Raw genomic sequence first — 21,808 nt, forward strand, 5'->3', positions numbered from 1 at the left:
TTTGGCCAGTAGCGGCGAAATTTGAGCGGTTTTTGGCCAGTAGCGGCGAAAATCGCGCTATTTTTGGCCGGTAGCGGCGAAAATCGCGATTTTTGCCCGCCAGCTGCGAAAATCGCTTTGTTTTTGGCCAGTAGCGACGAAAATCGCGCGGTTTTTGGCCGGTAGCGGCGAAACTCGCGCTATTTTTGGCCGGTAGCGGCGAAAATCGCGATTTTTCCCGCCAGCTGCGAAAATCGCATAGTTTTTGGCCGGTAGTGGCGAAAATCGAGCTGTTTTTGGCCGGTAGCGGCGAAAATCGCGCTATTTTTGGCCGGTAGCGGCGAAAATCGCGATTTTTCCCCGCCAGCTGCGAAAATCGCATGGTTTTTGCGCTAAATAGCGCGGTTTTCGGCCGTTAGCGGCAAAAATAGCCCGATTTTTGGCCGCTAGAGGCGAAAATCGCCCGATTTTTGGCCGGTAGCGACGAAAATCGCGATTTTTGCACCGCCAGCTGCGAAAATCGCATGGTTTTTGGCCAGTAGCGGCGAAAATCGCGCGGTTTTTGGCAGGTAGCGGCGAAAATCGCGCTATTTTTGGCCGGTGGCGGCGAAAATCGCGATTTTTGCCGCCAGCTGCGAAAATCGCATGGTTTTTGGCCGGTAGCGGCGAAAATCGCGCTATTTTTGGCCTAAAGAGGCGAAAATCGCGATTTTTGTCCGCCAGCTGCGAAAATCGCATGGTTTTTGAGCAAAATAGCGCGGTTTTCGGCCGTTAGCGGCAAAAATAGCCCGATTTTTGGCCGCCAGCGGCAAAAATCGCGAGTTTTACCCGCCAGCTGCGAACATCGCATGGTTTTTGGCCGGTAGCGGCGAAAATCGAGCGGTTTTTGGCCGGTAGCGGCGAAAATCGCGCTATTTTTGGCTGGTAGCGGCAAAAATCGCGATTTTTGCCCGCCAGCTGCGAAAATCGCATGGTTTTTGACCGGTAGCGGCGAAAATCGAGCGGTTTTTGGCCGGTAGCGGCGAAAATCGCGCTATTTTTGGCTGGTAGCGGCGAAAATCGCGATTTTTGCCCGCCAGCTGCAAAAATCGCATGGTTTTTGCGCAAAATAGCGTGGTTTCGGCGGTTTGCGGCAAAAATCGTCCGATTTTTGGCCGCTAGCGGCGAAAATCGCCCGATTTTTGGCCGGTAGCGACGAAAATCGCGATTTTTGCACCGTAAGCTGCGAAAATCGCATGGTTTTTGGCCAGTAGCGGCGAAAATCGCGCGGTTTTTGGCAGGTAGCGGCGAAAATCGCGCTATTTTTGGCCGGTGGCGGCGAAAATCGCGATTTTTGCCGCCAGCTGCGAAAATCGCATGGTTTTTGGCCGGTAGCGGCGAAAATCGCGCTATTTTTGGCCTAAAGAGGCGAAAATCGCGATTTTTGTCCGCCAGCTGCGAAAATCGCATGGTTTTTGAGCAAAATAGCGCGGTTTTCGGCCGTTAGCGGCAAAAATAGCCCGATTTTTGGCCGTCAGCTTCGAAAATCGCATGGTTTTTTGGCCGGTAGCGGCGAAAATCGAGCGGTTTTTGGCCGGTAGCGGCGAAAATCGCGCTATTTTTGGCTGGTAGCAGCGAAAATCGCGATTTTTGCCTGCCAGCTGCGAAAATCGTATAGGTTTTGGCCGGTAGCGGCGAAAATCGAGCGGTTTTTGGCCAGTAGCGGCGAAAATCGCCCTATTTTTGGCCGGTAGCGGCGAAAATCGCGATTTTTGTCCGCCAGCTGCGAAAATCGCATGGTTTTTACGCAAAATAGCGCGGTTTTCGGCCGTTAGCGGCAAAAATAGCCCGATTTTTGGCCGCTAGCGGCAAAAATCGCGATTTTTCCCCCCCAGCTGCGAAAATCGCTTTGTTTTTGGCCAGTAGCGGCGAAAATCGCGCGGTTTTTGGCCGGTAGCGGCGAAAATCGCGCTATTTTTGGCCGGTAGCGGCGAAAATCGCGATTTTTTCCCGCCAGCTGCGAAAATCGCATGGTTTTTGGCCGGTAGTGGCGAAAATCGAGCTGTTTTTGGCCGGTAGCGGCGAAAATCGCGCTATTTTTGGCCGGTAGCGGCGAAAATCGCGATTTTTCCCCGCCAGCTGCGAAAATCGCTTGGTTTTGGGCCAGTAGCGGCGAAATTTGAGCGGTTTTTGGCCAGTAGCGGCGAAAATCGCGCTATTTTTGGCCGGTAGCGGCGAAAATCGCGATTTTTTCCCGCCAGCTGCGAAAATCGCATGGTTTTTGGCCGGTAGCGGCGAAAATTGAGCTGTTTTTGGCCGGTAGCGCGAAAATCGCGCTATTTTGGGCCGGTAGCGCCGAAAATCGCGATTTTTCCCCGCCAGCTGCGAAAATCGCTTGGTTTTTGGCCAGTAGCAGCGAAAATCGCTTGGTTTTTGGCCGGTAGCGTCGAAAATCGCGCTATTTTTGGCCGGTAGCGGCGAAAATCGCGATTTTTTCCCGCCAGCTGCGAAAATCGCATGGTTTCTGGCCGGTAGCGGCGAAAATCGAGCTGTTTTTGGCCGGTAGCGCCGAAAATCGCGCTATTTTTGGCCGGTTGCGGCGAAAATCGCGATTTTTGTCCGCCAGCTGCGAAAATCGCATGGTTTTTAGCTGGTAGCGGCGAAAATCGCGCGGTTTTTGGCCGGTAGCGGCAAAAATCGCGCTATTTTTGGCTGGTAGCGGCGAAAATCGCGATTTTTGCCCGCCAGCGGCAAAAATCGCATGGTTTTTGGCCGGTAGCGGCGAAAATCGAGCGGTTTTTGGATAGTAGCTGCGAAAATCGCGCTATTTTTGGCCGGTAGCGGCGAAAATCGCGATTTTTGCCCGCCAGCTGCGAAAATCGCATGGTTTTTGCGCAAAATAGCACGGTTTTCGGTCGTTAGCAGCAAAAATACCCCGATTTTTGACCGCTAGCGGCAAAAATCGTGCTATTTTTGGCCGGTAGTGGCGAAAATCGCGATTTTTGCCCGCCAGCTGCGAAAATCGCATGGTTTTTGGTCGGTAGCGGCGAAAATCGCGCGGTTTTTGGCCGGTAGCGGCGAAAATCGCGCTATTTTTGGCCGGTAGCGGCGAAAATCGCGATTTTTCCGCGCCAGCTGCGAAAATCGCTTGGTTTTTGGCCAGTAGCGGCGAAAATCGCGCGGTTTTTGGCCGGTAGCGGCGAAAATCGCGCTATTTTTGGCCGGTAGCGGCGAAATTCGCGATTTTTTCCCGCCAGCTGCGAAAATTGCATGGTTTTTGGCCGGTAGCGGCGAAAATAGCGCGGTTTTTGGCCGTTAGCCTGGAAAATCGCATTGTTTTTGGCCGCTAGCGGCGAAAATCGCCCGGTTTTTGGCCGCTAGCGGCGAAAATCGCGCGGTTTTTGGCCGCTAGCGGCGAAAATCGCCCGGTTTTTTGCATTTACCTGCGAAAATTGCGCGATTTTTGGCCGCTAGCGGCAAAAATTGCGTGGTTTTTTGCCGCTAGCGGTGAAAATCGCGCGATTTTTAGCTAGTAGCGGCGAAAATCGCGCGATTTTTGCCCGCCAGGTGCGAAAATCGCGCGGTTTTTGGCCGCTAGCGTCGAAATTTGCACGATTTTTGGCAGCTAGCCGCGAAAATCGCCACATTTTTGGCCTCTAGCGGCGAAAATAGAACCCTTTTTTGGCCGCTAGCGGCGAAAATCCGTCGATTTTTGGCAGGTAGCGGCGAAATTCGCGCGATTTTTGCCCGCCAACTGCAAAAATCGCATGGTTTCTGGCCGCTAGCGTCGAAAATAGCGCGGTTTTTGGCCGTTAGCCGCAAAAACCGCCCGATTTTTGGCCGCTAGCGGCGAAAATCGCGTGGTTTTTGGCGGCTAGCGGCGAAAATCGCGCTATTTTTGGCCGGTAGGAGCGAAAATCGCGATTTTTGCCCGCCAGCTGCGAAAATCGCATGGTTTTTGGCCGCTAACGGCGAAAATCGCGCGGTTTTTGGCTGGTAGCGGCGAAAATCGCGCAATTTTTGCCCGCCAGCGGCGAAAATCGCATGGTTTTTGGCCGGTAGCGGCGAAAATCGCGCGATTTTTGCCCGCCAGCCCGGAAAATCGCATGGTTTTTGGCCGCTAGCGAAAAAAAATCGCCCGATTTTTGGCCTTTAGCGGCGAAAATAGCCACTTTTTTGGCCGCATGCGGGGAAAATTGGGCAATTTTTGGCCGCTCGCGGCGAAAATCGCGCGATTTTTGCCCGCCAGCCTGGAAAATCGCATTGTTTTTGGCCGCTAGCGGCGAAAATCGCGCGGTTTTTGGACGCTAGTGGCGAAAATCGCGCGGTTTTTGGACGCTAGCGGCGAAAATAGCAACTTTTTTGGCCGCTAGCGGCGAAAATAGCCCGATTTTTGGCCGCTAGCGGCGAAAATTGCGCGGTTTTTGGCCGCCAGCTGCAAAAATCGCGCGGTTTTTGGCCGGTAGCGGCGAAAATCGCTCGATTTTTGCCCGGCAGCTGCGTTAATCGCATGGTTTTTGGCCGGTAACGGCGAAAATAGCGCGGTTTTTGGCCGTTAGCCTGGAAAATCGCATTGTTTTTGGCCGCTAGCGGCGAAAATCGCCCGGTTTTTTGCATTTACCTGCGAAAATTGCGCGATTTTTGGCCGCTAGCGGCAAAAATTGCGTGGTTTTTTGCCGCTAGCGGTGAAAATCGCGCGATTTTTAGCTAGTAGCGGCGAAAATCGCGCGATTTTTGCCCGCCAGGTGCGAAAATCGCGCGGTTTTTGGCCGCTAGCGTCGAAATTTGCACGATTTTTGGCAGCTAGCCGCGAAAATCGCCACATTTTTGGCCTCTAGCGGCGAAAATAGAACCCTTTTTTGGCCGCTAGCGGCGAAAATCCGTCGATTTTTGGCAGGTAGCGGCGAAATTCGCGCGATTTTTGCCCGCCAACTGCAAAAATCGCATGGTTTCTGGCCGCTAGCGTCGAAAATAGCGCGGTTTTTGGCCGTTAGCCGCAAAACCGCCCGATTTTTGGCCGCTAGCGGCGAAAATCGCGTGGTTTCTGGCCGCTAGCGTCGAAAATAGCGCGGTTTTTGGCCGCTAGCGTCGAAAATAGCGCGGTTTTTGGCCGTTAGCCGCAAAAACCGCCCGATTTTTGGCCGCTAGCGGCGAAAATCGCGTGGTTTTTGGCGGCTAGCGGCGAAAATCGCGCTATTTTTGGCCGGTAGGGGCGAAAATCGCGATTTTTGCCCGCCAGCTGCGAAAATCGCATGGTTTTTGGCTGGTAGCGGAGAAAATCGCGCGGTTTTTGGCCGGTAGCGGCGAAAATCGCGCTATTTTTGGCTGTTAGCGGCGAAAATCGCGATTTTTGCCCGCCAGCGGCGAAAATCGCATGGTTTTTGGCCGGTAACGGCGAAAATCGAGCGGTTTTTGGATAGTAGCGGCGAAAATCGCGCTATTTTTGGCCGGTAGCGGCGAAAATCGCGATTTTTGCCCGCCAGCTGCGAAAATCGCATGGTTTTTGCGCAAAATAGCGCTGTTTTCGGCCGTTAGCGGCAAAAATAGCCCGATTTTGGGCCGCTAGCGGCAAAAATCGCGCTATTTTTGGCCGGTAGCGGCGAAAATCGCGATTTTTGCCTGCCAGCTGCGAAAATCGCATGGTTTTTGGTCGGTAGCGGCGAAAATCGCGCGGTTTTTGGCCGGTAGCGGCGAAAATCGCGCTATTTTTGGCCCGTAGCGGCGAAAATCGCGATTTTTCCCCGCCAGCTGCGAAAATCGCTTGGTTTTTGGCCAGTAGCGGCAAAAATCGCGCGGTTTTTGGCCGGTAGCGGCGATAATCGCGCTATTTTTGGCCGGTAGCGGCGAAAATCGCGATTTTTCCCCGCCAGCTGCGAAAATCGCTTGGTTTTTGGCCAGTAGCAGCGAAAATCGCTTGGTTTTTGGCCGGTAGCGGCGAAAATCGCGCTATTTTTGGCTTGTATCGGCGAAAATCGCGATTTTTGCCCTCCAGCTGCGAAAATCGCATAGTTTTTGGCCGGTAGCGGCGAAAATCGAGCGGTTTTTGGCCAGTAGCGGCGAAAATAGCGCTATTTTAGGCCGGTAGCGGCGAAAATCTCGATTTTTGCCCGCCAGCTGCGAAAATCGCATGCTTTTTGCGCAAAATAGCGCGGTTTTTGGCCGTTAGCGGCAAAAATAGCCCGATTTTTGGCCGCTAGCGGCAAAAATCGCGATTTTTGCCCGCCAGCTGCGAAAATCGCATGGTTTTTGGCCGGTAGCGGCGAAAATCGCGCTGTTTTTGGCCGGTAGCGGCGAAAATCGCGCTATTTTTGGCCGGTAGCGGGGAAAATCGCGATTTTTGCCTCCAGCTGCGAAAATCGCATGGTGTTTGGCTGGTAGCGGCGAAAATCGCGCGGTTTTTGGCCGGTAGCGGCAAAAATCGCGCTATTTTTGGCTGGTATCGGCGAAAATCGCGATTTTTACCCTCAAGCTGCGAAAATCGCATGGTTTTTGGCCGGTAGCGGCGAAAATCGAGCGGTTTTTGGCCAGTAGCGGCGAAAATCGCGCTATTTTTGGCCGGTAGCGGTGAAAATCGCGATTTTTGCCCGCCAGCTGCGAAAATCGCATGGTGTTTGGCTGGTAGCGGCGAAAATCGCGCGGTTTTTGGCCGGTAGCGCCAAAAATCGCGCTATTTTTGGCTGGTATCGGCGAAAATTGCGATTTTTGCCCTCCAGCTGCGAAAATCGCATGGTTTTTGGCCAGTAGCGGCGAAATTTGAGCGGTTTTTGGCCAGTAGCGGCGAAAATCGCGCTATTTTTGGCCGGTAGCGGCGAAAATCGCGATTTTTGCCCGCCAGCTGCGAAAATCGCTTTGTTTTTGGCCAGTAGCGACGAAAATCGCGCGGTTTTTGGCCGGTAGCGGCGAAACTCGCGCTATTTTTGGCCGGTAGCGGCGAAAATCGCGATTTTTCCCGCCAGCTGCGAAAATCGCATAGTTTTTGGCCGGTAGTGGCGAAAATCGAGCTGTTTTTGGCCGGTAGCGGCGAAAATCGCGCTATTTTTGGCCGGTAGCGGCGAAAATCGCGATTTTTCCCCGCCAGCTGCGAAAATCGCATGGTTTTTGCGCTAAATAGCGCGGTTTTCGGCCGTTAGCGGCAAAAATAGCCCGATTTTTGGCCGCTAGAGGCAAAAATCGCGATTTTTGCCCGCCAGCTGCGAAAATCGCATGGTTTTTGACCGGTAGCGGCGAAAATCGAGCGGTTTTTGGCCGGTAGCGGCGAAAATCGCGCTATTTTTGGCTGGTAGCGGCGAAAATCGCGATTTTTGCCCGCCAGCTGCAAAAATCGCATGGTTTTTGCGCAAAATAGCGTGGTTTCGGCGGTTTGCGGCAAAAATCGTCCGATTTTTGGCCGCTAGCGGCGAAAATCGCCCGATTTTTGGCCGGTAGCGACGAAAATCGCGATTTTTGCACCGCCAGCTGCGAAAATCGCATGGTTTTTGGCCAGTAGCGGCGAAAATCGCGCGGTTTTTGGCAGGTAGCGGCGAAAATCGCGCTATTTTTGGCCGGTGGCGGCGAAAATCGCGATTTTTGCCGCCAGCTGCGAAAATCGCATGGTTTTTGGCCGGTAGCGGCGAAAATCGCGCTATTTTTGGCCTAAAGAGGCGAAAATCGCGATTTTTGTCCGCCAGCTGCGAAAATCGCATGGTTTTTGAGCAAAATAGCGCGGTTTTCGGCCGTTAGCGGCAAAAATAGCCCGATTTTTGGCCGCCAGCGGCAAAAATCGCGAGTTTTACCCGCCAGCTGCGAACATCGCATGGTTTTTGGCCGGTAGCGGCGAAAATCGAGCGGTTTTTGGCCGGTAGCGGCGAAAATCGCGCTATTTTTGGCTGGTAGCGGCAAAAATCGCGATTTTTGCCCGCCAGCTGCGAAAATCGCATGGTTTTTGACCGGTAGCGGCGAAAATCGAGCGGTTTTTGGCCGGTAGCGGCGAAAATCGCGCTATTTTTGGCTGGTAGCGGCGAAAATCGCGATTTTTGCCCGCCAGCTGCAAAAATCGCATGGTTTTTGCGCAAAATAGCGTGGTTTCGGCGGTTTGCGGCAAAAATCGTCCGATTTTTGGCCGCTAGCGGCGAAAATCGCCCGATTTTTGGCCGGTAGCGACGAAAATCGCGATTTTTGCACCGTAAGCTGCGAAAATCGCATGGTTTTTGGCCAGTAGCGGCGAAAATCGCGCGGTTTTTGGCAGGTAGCGGCGAAAATCGCGCTATTTTTGGCCGGTGGCGGCGAAAATCGCGATTTTTGCCGCCAGCTGCGAAAATCGCATGGTTTTTGGCCGGTAGCGGCGAAAATCGCGCTATTTTTGGCCTAAAGAGGCGAAAATCGCGATTTTTGTCCGCCAGCTGCGAAAATCGCATGGTTTTTGAGCAAAATAGCGCGGTTTTCGGCCGTTAGCGGCAAAAATAGCCCGATTTTTGGCCGTCAGCTTCGAAAATCGCATGGTTTTTTGGCCGGTAGCGGCGAAAATCGAGCGGTTTTTGGCCGGTAGCGGCGAAAATCGCGCTATTTTTGGCTGGTAGCAGCGAAAATCGCGATTTTTGCCTGCCAGCTGCGAAAATCGTATAGGTTTTGGCCGGTAGCGGCGAAAATCGAGCGGTTTTTGGCCAGTAGCGGCGAAAATCGCCCTATTTTTGGCCGGTAGCGGCGAAAATCGCGATTTTTGTCCGCCAGCTGCGAAAATCGCATGGTTTTTACGCAAAATAGCGCGGTTTTCGGCCGTTAGCGGCAAAAATAGCCCGATTTTTGGCCGCTAGCGGCAAAAATCGCGATTTTTCCCCCCCAGCTGCGAAAATCGCTTTGTTTTTGGCCAGTAGCGGCGAAAATCGCGCGGTTTTTGGCCGGTAGCGGCGAAAATCGCGCTATTTTTGGCCGGTAGCGGCGAAAATCGCGATTTTTTCCCGCCAGCTGCGAAAATCGCATGGTTTTTGGCCGGTAGTGGCGAAAATCGAGCTGTTTTTGGCCGGTAGCGGCGAAAATCGCGCTATTTTTGGCCGGTAGCGGCGAAAATCGCGATTTTTCCCCGCCAGCTGCGAAAATCGCTTGGTTTTGGGCCAGTAGCGGCGAAATTTGAGCGGTTTTTGGCCAGTAGCGGCGAAAATCGCGCTATTTTTGGCCGGTAGCGGCGAAAATCGCGATTTTTTCCCGCCAGCTGCGAAAATCGCATGGTTTTTGGCCGGTAGCGGCGAAAATTGAGCTGTTTTTGGCCGGTAGCGCGAAAATCGCGCTATTTTGGGCCGGTAGCGCCGAAAATCGCGATTTTTCCCCGCCAGCTGCGAAAATCGCTTGGTTTTTGGCCAGTAGCAGCGAAAATCGCTTGGTTTTTGGCCGGTAGCGTCGAAAATCGCGCTATTTTTGGCCGGTAGCGGCGAAAATCGCGATTTTTTCCCGCCAGCTGCGAAAATCGCATGGTTTCTGGCCGGTAGCGGCGAAAATCGAGCTGTTTTTGGCCGGTAGCGCCGAAAATCGCGCTATTTTTGGCCGGTTGCGGCGAAAATCGCGATTTTTGTCCGCCAGCTGCGAAAATCGCATGGTTTTTAGCTGGTAGCGGCGAAAATCGCGCGGTTTTTGGCCGGTAGCGGCAAAAATCGCGCTATTTTTGGCTGGTAGCGGCGAAAATCGCGATTTTTGCCCGCCAGCGGCAAAAATCGCATGGTTTTTGGCCGGTAGCGGCGAAAATCGAGCGGTTTTTGGATAGTAGCTGCGAAAATCGCGCTATTTTTGGCCGGTAGCGGCGAAAATCGCGATTTTTGCCCGCCAGCTGCGAAAATCGCATGGTTTTTGCGCAAAATAGCACGGTTTTCGGTCGTTAGCAGCAAAAATACCCCGATTTTTGACCGCTAGCGGCAAAAATCGTGCTATTTTTGGCCGGTAGTGGCGAAAATCGCGATTTTTGCCCGCCAGCTGCGAAAATCGCATGGTTTTTGGTCGGTAGCGGCGAAAATCGCGCGGTTTTTGGCCGGTAGCGGCGAAAATCGCGCTATTTTTGGCCGGTAGCGGCGAAAATCGCGATTTTTCCGCGCCAGCTGCGAAAATCGCTTGGTTTTTGGCCAGTAGCGGCGAAAATCGCGCGGTTTTTGGCCGGTAGCGGCGAAAATCGCGCTATTTTTGGCCGGTAGCGGCGAAATTCGCGATTTTTTCCCGCCAGCTGCGAAAATTGCATGGTTTTTGGCCGGTAGCGGCGAAAATAGCGCGGTTTTTGGCCGTTAGCCTGGAAAATCGCATTGTTTTTGGCCGCTAGCGGCGAAAATCGCCCGGTTTTTGGCCGCTAGCGGCGAAAATCGCGCGGTTTTTGGCCGCTAGCGGCGAAAATCGCCCGGTTTTTTGCATTTACCTGCGAAAATTGCGCGATTTTTGGCCGCTAGCGGCAAAAATTGCGTGGTTTTTTGCCGCTAGCGGTGAAAATCGCGCGATTTTTAGCTAGTAGCGGCGAAAATCGCGCGATTTTTGCCCGCCAGGTGCGAAAATCGCGCGGTTTTTGGCCGCTAGCGTCGAAATTTGCACGATTTTTGGCAGCTAGCCGCGAAAATCGCCACATTTTTGGCCTCTAGCGGCGAAAATAGAACCCTTTTTTGGCCGCTAGCGGCGAAAATCCGTCGATTTTTGGCAGGTAGCGGCGAAATTCGCGCGATTTTTGCCCGCCAACTGCAAAAATCGCATGGTTTCTGGCCGCTAGCGTCGAAAATAGCGCGGTTTTTGGCCGTTAGCCGCAAAAACCGCCCGATTTTTGGCCGCTAGCGGCGAAAATCGCGTGGTTTTTGGCGGCTAGCGGCGAAAATCGCGCTATTTTTGGCCGGTAGGAGCGAAAATCGCGATTTTTGCCCGCCAGCTGCGAAAATCGCATGGTTTTTGGCCGCTAACGGCGAAAATCGCGCGGTTTTTGGCTGGTAGCGGCGAAAATCGCGCAATTTTTGCCCGCCAGCGGCGAAAATCGCATGGTTTTTGGCCGGTAGCGGCGAAAATCGCGCGATTTTTGCCCGCCAGCCCGGAAAATCGCATGGTTTTTGGCCGCTAGCGAAAAAAATCGCCCGATTTTTGGCCTTTAGCGGCGAAAATAGCCACTTTTTTGGCCGCATGCGGGGAAAATTGGGCAATTTTTGGCCGCTCGCGGCGAAAATCGCGCGATTTTTGCCCGCCAGCCTGGAAAATCGCATTGTTTTTGGCCGCTAGCGGCGAAAATCGCGCGGTTTTTGGACGCTAGTGGCGAAAATCGCGCGGTTTTTGGACGCTAGCGGCGAAAATAGCAACTTTTTTGGCCGCTAGCGGCGAAAATAGCCCGATTTTTGGCCGCTAGCGGCGAAAATTGCGCGGTTTTTGGCCGCCAGCTGCAAAAATCGCGCGGTTTTTGGCCGGTAGCGGCGAAAATCGCTCGATTTTTGCCCGGCAGCTGCGTTAATCGCATGGTTTTTGGCCGGTAACGGCGAAAATAGCGCGGTTTTTGGCCGTTAGCCTGGAAAATCGCATTGTTTTTGGCCGCTAGCGGCGAAAATCGCGCGGTTTTTGGCCGCTAGCGGCGAAAATCGCGCGGTTTTTGGCCGCTAGCGGCGAAAATCGCGCGGTTTTTGGCCGCTAGCGGCGAAAATCGCCCGGTTTTTTGCATTTACCTGCGAAAATTGCGCGATTTTTGGCCGCTAGCGGCAAAAATTGCGTGGTTTTTTGCCGCTAGCGGTGAAAATCGCGCGATTTTTAGCTAGTAGCGGCGAAAATCGCGCGATTTTTGCCCGCCAGGTGCGAAAATCGCGCGGTTTTTGGCCGCTAGCGTCGAAATTTGCACGATTTTTGGCAGCTAGCCGCGAAAATCGCCACATTTTTGGCCTCTAGCGGCGAAAATAGAACCCTTTTTTGGCCGCTAGCGGCGAAAATCCGTCGATTTTTGGCAGGTAGCGGCGAAATTCGCGCGATTTTTGCCCGCCAACTGCAAAAATCGCATGGTTTCTGGCCGCTAGCGTCGAAAATAGCGCGGTTTTTGGCCGTTAGCCGCAAAACCGCCCGATTTTTGGCCGCTAGCGGCGAAAATCGCGTGGTTTCTGGCCGCTAGCGTCGAAAATAGCGCGGTTTTTGGCCGTTAGCCGCAAAAACCGCCCGATTTTTGGCCGCTAGCGGCGAAAATCGCGTGGTTTTTGGCGGCTAGCGGCGAAAATCGCGCTATTTTTGGCCGGTAGGGGCGAAAATCGCGATTTTTGCCCGCCAGCTGCGAAAATCGCATGTTTTTGGCCGCTAACGGCGAAAATCGCGCGGTTTTTGGCTGGTAGCGGCGAAAATCGCGCAATTTTTGCCCTCCAGCGGCGAAAATCGCATGGTTTTTGGCCGGTAGCGGCGAAAATCGCGCGATTTTTGCCCGCCAGCCCGGAAAATCGCATGGTTTTTGGCCGCTAGCGAAAAAAACCGCCCGATTTTTGGCCGCTAGCGGCAAAAATCGCATGGTTTCTGGCCGCTAGCGTCGAAAATAGCGCGGTTTTTGGCCGTTAGCCGCAAAAACCGCCCGATTTTTGGCCGCTAGCGGCGAAAATCGCGTGGTTTTTGGCGGCTAGCGGCGAAAATCGCGCTATTTTTGGCCGGTAGGGGCGAAAATCGCGATTTTTGCCCGCCAGCTGCGAAAATCGCATGTTTTTGTCCGCTAACGGCGAAAATCGCGCGGTTTTTGGCTGGTAGCGGCGAAAATCGCGCAATTTTTGCCCGCCAGCGGCGAAAATCGCATGGTTTTTGGCCGGTAGCGGCGAAAATCGCGCGATTTTTGCCCGCCAGCCCGGAAAATCGCATGGTTTTTGGCCGCTAGCGAAAAAAATCGCCCGATTTTTGGCCTTTAGCGGCGAAATTCGCACGATTTATGGCCGCTAGCGTCGAAATTTGCACGGTTTTTGGCCGCTAGCGGCGAAAATCGCCCCATTTTTGGCCGGTAGCGGCGAAAATAGCCCGTTTTTTGGCCCCTGGCGGCGAAAATCGGTCGATTTTTGGCCGGTAGCGGCGAAAATCGCGCAATTTTTGCCCGCCAGCGGTGAAAATCGCATGGTTTTTGGCCGGTAGCGGCGAAAATCGCGCGATTTTTGCCTGCCAGCCCGGAAAATCGCATGGTTTTTGGCCGCTAGCGAAAAAAATCGCCCGATTTTTGGCCTTTAGCGGCGAAAATAGCCAATTTTTTGGCCGCATGCGGGGAAAATTGGGCAATTTTTGGCCGCTCGCGGCGAAAATCGCGCGATTTTTGCCCGCCAGCCTGGAAAATCGCATTGTTTTTGGCCGCTAGCGGCGAAAATCGCGCGGTTTTTGGACGCTAGTGGCGAAAATCGCCAAATTTTTTGCCGCTAGCGGCGAAAATAGCAACTTTTTTGGCCGCTAGCGGCGAAAATAGCCCGATTTTTGGCCGCTAGCGGCAAAAATTGCGCGGTTTTTGGCCGCCAGCTGCAAAAATCGCGCGGTTTTTGGCCGGTAGCGGCGAAAATCGCTCGATTTTTGCCCGGCAGTTGCGTTAATCGCATGGTTTTTGGCCGCTAGCGGCGAAAATCGCGCGGTTTTTGGCCGCTAGCGGCGAAAATCGCGCGGTTTTTTGCATTTACCTGCGAAAATTGCGCGATTTTTGGCCGCTAGCGGCAAAAATTGCGCGGTTTTTTGCCGCTAGCGGTGAAAATCGCGCGATTTTTAGCTAGTAGCGGCGAAAATCGCGCGGTTTTTGGCCGCTAGCGTCAAAATTTGCACGATTTTTGGCAGCTAGCCGCGAAAATCGCCACATTTTTGGCCTCTAGCGGCGAAAATAGAACCCTTTTTTGGCCGCTAGCGGCGAAAATCCGTCGATTTTTGGCAGGTAGCGGCGAAATTCGCGCGATTTTTGCCCGCCAACTGCAAAAATCGCATGGTTTCTGGCCGCTAGTGTCGAAAATAGCGCGGTTTTTGGCCGTTAGCCGCAAAAACCGCCCGATTTTTGGCCGCTAGCGGCGAAAATCGCGCTATTTTTGGCCGGTAGGGGCGAAAATCGCGATTTTTGCCCGCCAGCTGCGAAAATCGCATGTTTTTGGCTGCTAACGGCGAAAATCGCGCGGTTTTTGGCTGGTAGCGGCGAAAATCGCGCAATTTTTGCCCGCCAGCGGCAAAAATCGCATGGTTTTTGGCCGGTAGCGGCGAAAATCGCGCGATTTTTGCCCGCCAGCCCGGAAAATCGCATGGTTTTTGGCCGCTAGCGAAAAAAATCGCCCGATTTTTGGCCTTTAGCGGCGAAAATAGCCACTTTTTTGGCCGCATGCGGGGAAAATTGGGCAATTTTTGGCCGCTCGCGGCGAAAATCGCGCGATTTTTGCCCGCCAGCCTGGAAAATCGCATTGTTTTTGGCCGCTAGCGGCGAAAATCGCGCGGTTTTTGGACGCTAGTGGCGAAAATCGCCAAATTTTTTGCCGCTAGCGGCGAAAATAGCAACTTTTTTGGCCGCTTGCGGCGAAAATAGTCCGATTTTTGGCCGCTAGCGGCGAAAATTGCGCGGTTTTTGGCCGCCAGCTGCAAAAATCGCGCGGTTTTCGGCCGGTAGCGGCGAAAATTGCTCGATTTTTGCCAGGCAGCTGCGTTAATCGCATGGTTTTTGGCCGCTAGCGGCGAAAATCGCGCGGTTTTTGGCCGCTAGCGGCGAAAATCGCGCGGTTTTTTGCCGCTAGCGGTGAAAATCGCGCGATTTGTAGCTAGTAGCGGCGAAAATCGCGCGGTTTTTGGCCGCTAGCGTCAAAATTTGCACGATTTTTGGCAGCTAGCCGCGAAAATCGCCACATTTTTGGCCTCTAGCGGCGAAAATAGAACCCTTTTTTGGCCGCTACCGGCGAAAATCCGTCGATTTTTGGCAGGTAGCGGCGAAATTCGCGCGATTTTTGCCCGCCAACTGCAAAAATCGCATGGTTTCTGGCCGCTAGCGTCGAAAATAGCGCGGTTTTTGGCCGTTAGCCGCAAAAACCGCCCGATTTTTGGCCGCTAGCGGCGAAAATCGCGTGGTTTTTGGCGGCTAGCGGCGAAAATCGCGCTATTTTTGGCCGGTAGGAGCGAAAATCGCGATTTTTGCCCGCCAGCTGCGAAAATCGCATGTTTTTGGCCGCTAACGGCGAAAATCGCGCGGTTTTTGGCTGGTAGCGGCGAAAATCGCGCAATTTTTGCCCGCCAGCGGCGAAAATCGCATGGTTTTTGGCCGGTAGCGGCGAAAATCGCACGATTTTTGCCCGCCAGCCCGGAAAATCGCATGGTTTTTGGCCGCTAGCGAAAAAAATCGCCCGATTTTTGGCCTTTAGCGGCGAAAATAGCCACTTTTTTGGCCGCATGCGAGGAAAATTGGGCAATTTTTGGCCGCTCGTGGCGAAAATCGCGCGATTTTTGCCCGCCAGCCTGGAAAATCGCATTGTTTTTGGCCGCTAGCGGCGAAAATCGCGCGGTTTTTGGACGCTAGTGGCGAAAATCGCCAAATTTTTTGCCGCTAGCGGCGAAAATTGCTACTTTTTTGGCCGCTAGCGGCGAAAATAGCCCGATTTTTGGCCGCTAGCGGCGAGAATTGCGCGGTTTTTGGCCGCCAGCTGCAAAAATCGCGCGGTTTTTGGCCGGTAGCGGCGAAAATCGCTCGATTTTTGCCCGGCAGCTGCGTTAATCGCATGGTTTTTGGCCGCTAGCGGCGAAAATCGCGCGGTTTTTGGCCGCTAGCGGCGAAAATCGCGCGGTTTTTTGCATTTACCTGCGAAAATTGCGCGATTTTTGGCCGCTAGCGGCAAAAATTGCGCGTTTTTTTGCCGCTAGCGGTGAAAATCGCGCGATTTTTAGCTAGTAGCGGCGAAAATCGCGCGGTTTTTGGCCGCTAGCGTCAAAATTTGCACGATTTTTGGCAGCTAGCCGCGAAAATCGCCACATTTTTGGCCTCTAGCGGCGAAAATAGAACCCTTTTTTGGCCGCTAGCGGCGAAAATCCGTCGATTTTTGGCAGGTAGCGGCGAAATTCGCGCGATTTTTGCCCGCCAACTGCAAAAATCGCATGGTTTCTGGCCGCTAGCGTCGAAAATAGCGCGGTTTTTGGCCGTTAGCCGCAAAAACCGCCCGATTTTTGGCCGCTAGCGGCGAAAATCGCGTGGTTTTTGGCGGCTAGCGGCGAAAATCGCGCTATTTTTGGCCGGTAGGAGCGAAAATCGCGATTTTTGCCCGCCAGCTGCGAAAATCGCATGGTTTTTGGCCGCTAACGGCGAAAATCGCGCGGTTTTTGGCTGGTAGCGGCGAAAATCGCGCGGTTTTTGGCCGGTAGCGGCGAAAATCGCTCGATTTTTGCCCGGCAGCTGCGTTAATCGCATGGTTTTTGGCCGCTAGCGGCGAAAATCGCGCGGTTTTTGGCCGCTAGCGGCGAAAATCGCGCGGTTTTTTGCATTTACCTGCGAAAATTGCGCGATTTTTGGCCGCTAGCGGCAAAAATTGCGCGTTTTTTTGCCGCTAGCGGTGAAAATCGCGCGATTTTTAGCTAGTAGCGGCGAAAATCGCGCGGTTTTTGGCCGCTAGCGTCAAAATTTGCACGATTTTTGGCAGCTAGCCGCGAAAATCGCCACATTTTTGGCCTCTAGCGGCGAAAATAGAACCCTTTTTTGGCCGCTAGCGGCGAAAATCCGTCGATTTTTGGCAGGTAGCGGCGAAATTCGCGCGATTTTTGCCCGCCAACTGCAAAAATCGCATGGTTTCTGGCCGCTAGCGTCGAAAATAGCGCGGTTTTTGGCCGTTAGCCGCAAAAACCGCCCGATTTTTGGCCGCTAGCGGCGAAAATCGCGTGGTTTTTGGCGGCTAGCGGCGAAAATCGCGCTATTTTTGGCCGGTAGGAGCGAAAATCGCGATTTTTGCCCGCCAGCTGCGAAAATCGCATGGTTTTTGGCCGCTAACGGCGAAAATCGCGCGGTTTTTGGCTGGTAGCGGCGAAAATCGCGCAATTTTTGCCCGCCAGCGGCGAAAATCGCATGGTTTTTGGCCGGTAGCGGCGAAAATCGCGCGATTTTTGCCCGCCAGCCCGGAAAATCGCATGGTTTTTGGCCGCTAGCGAAAAAAATCGCCCGATTTTTGGCCTTTAGCGGCGAAAATAGCCACTTTTTTGGCCGCATGCGGGGAAAATTGGGCAATTTTTGGCCGCTCGCGGCGAAAATCGCGCGATTTTTGCCCGCCAGCCTGGAAAATCGCATTGTTTTTGGCCGCTAGCGGCGAAAATCGCGCGGTTTTTGGACGCTAGTGGCGAAAATCGCGCGGTTTTTGGACGCTAGCGGCGAAAATAGCAACTTTTTTGGCCGCTAGCGGCGAAAATAGCCCGATTTTTGGCCGCTAGCGGCGAAAATTGCGCGGTTTTTGGCCGCCAGCTGCAAAAATCGCGCGGTTTTTGGCCGGTAGCGGCGAAAATCGCTCGATTTTTGCCCGGCAGCTGCGTTAATCGCATGGTTTTTGGCCGCTAGCGGCGAAAATCGCGCGGTTTTTGGCCGCTAGCGGCGAAAATCGCGCGGTTTTTTGCATTTACCTGCGAAAATTGCGCGATTTTTGGCCGCTAGCGGCAAAAATTGCGCGGTTTTTTGCCGCTAGCGGTGAAAATCGCGCGATTTTTAGCTAGTAGCGGCGAAAATCGCGCGATTTTTGCCCGCCAGGTGCGATAATCGCATGGTTTTTGGCCGCTAGCGGCGAAAATAGAACCCTTTTTTGGCCGCTAGCGGCGAAAATCCGTCGATTTTTGGCAGGTAGCGGCGAAATTCGCGCGATTTTTGCCCGCCAACTGCAAAAATCGCATGGTTTCTGGCCGCTAGCGTCGAAAATAGCGCGGTTTTTGGCCGTTAGCCGCAAAAACCGCCTGATTTTTGGCCGCTAACGGCGAAAATCGCGCGGTTTTTGGCTGGTAGCGGCGAAAATCGCGCTATTTTTGCCCTAAATCTATTTTTAGATTTAGAAAAGACTTGGGTAAATACTGGTTCAGTAACAGGGTTGTTGATTTGTGGAACCAATTGCCGCGTAACGTGGTGGAGGTAGTGTCCCTCGATTGTTTCAAGCGCGGGTTGGACAAGTATATGAGTGGGATTGGGGGGTTATTGAATAGGAGCTGTCTCGTATGGGCCAATAGGCCTTCTGCAGTTACCTTTGTTCTTATGTTCTTAATATTTGTTTACCATTAACGGTTACAGTTGATGTGTTATTTGGTAGTTTTTATAGGTTACAGTTTCGCCAAAACTATCATTTCAACTCCTTAATCTTCACGCTGTTATGTCATGCACAACTAGCTTGCCGTCACATTCAGACTCCACAACATTAACACAGGCACCTTTATAGTATGTAGCACAGCCGGTAATGTACACTTCTGCTACCGCACCAGACGACGCATGGGACACGAACTCTTCCATTTAAAAATCTTTAGTCTTTATGCACTTAACGCTCGTTCTGTCAGACGCCCTAGGGCAGTTGCCAATCAGTCATGTATTACCTGTAAGGCAAGTTAAATAATTTATATTAGCACTATACCATTGACTAACTGCAGCTTTCAATTAAAGCTATTTCTGATGCAAGCTACTCTGATTTTTATTTAAATTACCAGTTTCAAAGGTATAGTTAGCACCTGGAACTAGTTTTTGATCTGTCACTTGGCACCCTGAGGTGGCAAAAGAACTTAATATATTATCGCCTTTATACCATTTAAAACACTAGACAACCATTGACGACTTAACGCCTTACTTTATAATGCTAGGCTAGTAAATTATTAACATACCTCAAACTACGTCAAACTTTTACTGGCCTTGTGACGGATAAGTCCCTCTTGGTCACCCCACTAGCCCATCTTTCGCGCCATTAGCTTCTGCTCAGCAGTCCAGACTGGAATCATAACTCCAGTAGTAGACCCGATTAGTGCTGGAAAATAAAAACAATAATTAGTACAATGTTATCAATACAGTACGTAGTGAAGATTTATAAATCTATTTTAGTACCTATTATGGGTCAGCACTAAAATAATAGCGTTTATAATCACCAAAGATGACATGTAGCTAAAGCTATTTTTTTGCCCCTAGTTTTAGCGTGTTGGTGTACAGAGTGACAGTGTAACAGGGGTCTGTGACTCCTGGTGACCCCCTAAGGTCCACCACGGGGTCACAAGACGCCTTAACGCTAAACCTGTACACCATAGCTCACGTAATTTTAGGGACAAAATAACGTTCCGTTAATCCTTTCCGAGCACGTCGACTCAACAGCCAATCCTCAACGAGCAGGAGGGACTCAACAGCCAATCACGTTTCCCATTTTCAGATGACGTCACATTCTCGCTACCTGTATTCTCATTGGTCGCCTCCACTTACTTGGATACCCCAGTAATTCATGATAATTATTTATTGAAACTGATTTATTATACAAGGAAAAGTATATTATCCGCTTCTCGGTGTAAAGACACTTGAGTTTACTTTGGTCATGGACTATATTTAGGCCTAAAAGTATCCCTACTGCTTGGTAAACTATTGTAGTGACGTTACTAACCATCCGCTATATAATGGACAACACCCCTTTACGAATCTATGACAATTCCTTCACTATATTACGCTACCCATCCTTATAAATGAAACCCAAATGTTCATGTAATATAGTCCACAAACGCACATTTGTATGAAAAACAATGTTTTACATTCGAGTCAAATCCATTGCATCCAGCGGTCGACCCCACAGACGCATTCATAAATTTGTACATGCTCTTCATTCAAAACGGGAATTTTTCTAAAATATACATTATTGTTATAATATATTTGATTATTGTGCATAGGTTAGGTGTTTAGATTCTATTGCCAATTATTTGTAGTACGTGGGTGAAGCATTTACACCGTTGTGGTTCGAACAAAATTCGTCTGTGAACCATTTGTTCCGGAAGTGTTCGAACGAAATCGGTTGTGAGTCGTGTGTAAACCGTTTATCATTCATAAACAGGGGGTTGGCGGGTGCATGGAATAATTTTTGGGTCTTTGTTTGGAGGACGGGCTGGTCGACTCACAACTGATGATTTTCGAACACTTCCCGACGACTTTTGTTCGAACCCCAACGCTATAAATGCTTGAACCACGTGAACACAACCAGTGCCTAAATATGCGCAATATCCTAAAATATAACATTATTTCTTTGCATTTGGAGAAAATTCCTATTATGAATGAACAGCATCTTAAAGTTGATGAATACGTCTTGGGGGTCGACCGCTGGATGGAATGACCCCTCATGTATATTCAACACCACTGATGACGATATGGAAATACATATTATTTCCAACAGAACTTGAGCACTTAACTTATATATCTCAGGCCTTGCTATGTTATTGTTCACTGTCATATTGAGTCTGGAAAACATTACAAGTATTGGTGGTTTATGAATATTATTTGTGAATATACTAATGTTATAATGTTCATTAATAACACAAGATTGAAGGTAGCTGCAGAAGGCCTATTGGCCCATACGAGGTAGCTCCTATTTACATTCACCCAATAACAACATAAGAATAAAGGTAACTACATGGGGCGGACCTCAGCGCCATCTATGATCCAGGTTCCGAACTACAACAGTTGACCCTCCCATTAATATTTGTTTCCCATCCTCTAGTCTGCTGTGCTGGGAGGTGACCAGCCACCAGGGACACGACACGGAGCTCAGTGAAGCAGAGATAGTGAAGCAGTACTGTGCTTTACCTTAAGACGAGTTACCCTGTGGGGCTACTTGAGCCCTATGGACTTCACTCTTGGAAGGTGTTAGCTATTGGGGGCTAGTTGAGCGTTGTGGTCTTCGTTGTGAGTGAAATAAGGAGGGGGAACGCTCTAAGAAGTCTCCATAATTGCCACTAACGTGTGGACCAGTATTGCTCCGAAGACTTGGTCAGAGAAATGGTGTCCGTCATCTTTGAAGCCAGCTAGCATGGAGGCTGGTGATATTCTGAATGATCTATCATACTAAATTGTACATTTTAATGATGAATAATAACCATTCTTTCAAGTAGTTTTTTAACTTCCTATCCTTAAACATTGCACTATTTCCACAAAGGTTAGGGACCTCTGATTTAGAGTAAGATTAGTTTTAAAAGAACCCAGTTACGGAAGGGTTGAAAACATCGCAGAAGGCCTATTGGCCCATACGAGCTAACTCATATTTATATTCACACTATTCCTTTCATATGTCTAACCTATGCTTGAAACAATAAAGGGATCCTACATCTATAGTCTCAATTTCTTTCTTATACCCTATAACCCATCCCGTGGGCGGTGGTGTGAAGGATTAAAGCACATAATCAAAGCACTGAACCCTCTAGTTCGTTTAGCTAAGCAAATAACTTTTTGACGCAAAGATTATTAATGTACATGACTCATGACCGTTATGAGTCAAACTCAGACTCGCTAAACATAATTTTAGTTTGAAATTACGACTTCTTACACCGAAAATATCAATTACTGAAAAACGGCGATAGCTCGTATTTTTCGCTAAAGCTATCAACATATAGAAGGCGTTTAGATTATGGCCCTTATAACCAAATTAAAAAATATAGATGACGCTAAGAACAGTTAAGGCAAGTTACTTGAAATATTAATAATTTAATAATTATTAAAATATAGTAGCTTGTCTGAAACCCTGTTACTTGAAAGAACGCCAATTTTCTTAATGATTAAGAACATATCAAATAAAACACACAAGCACATTGTACCTTGTATATAAACATCAATGGTCATGGATGATTTTTCATAAAAATACGTGTCTGTCAAGAAGAGAAATGAAAAGAGTAAATAGATGATAAAGCAATAAGATAAATATCGATTACTTTCAACCCTGGAACAACGGTCAATATACCAAGAATGTCATTG

The sequence above is a fragment of the Procambarus clarkii genome, chromosome 52 (genome assembly GCF_040958095.1).
Source record: "Procambarus clarkii isolate CNS0578487 chromosome 52, FALCON_Pclarkii_2.0, whole genome shotgun sequence".
In the NCBI taxonomy this organism is placed as follows: Eukaryota; Metazoa; Arthropoda; class Malacostraca; order Decapoda; family Cambaridae; genus Procambarus; species Procambarus clarkii.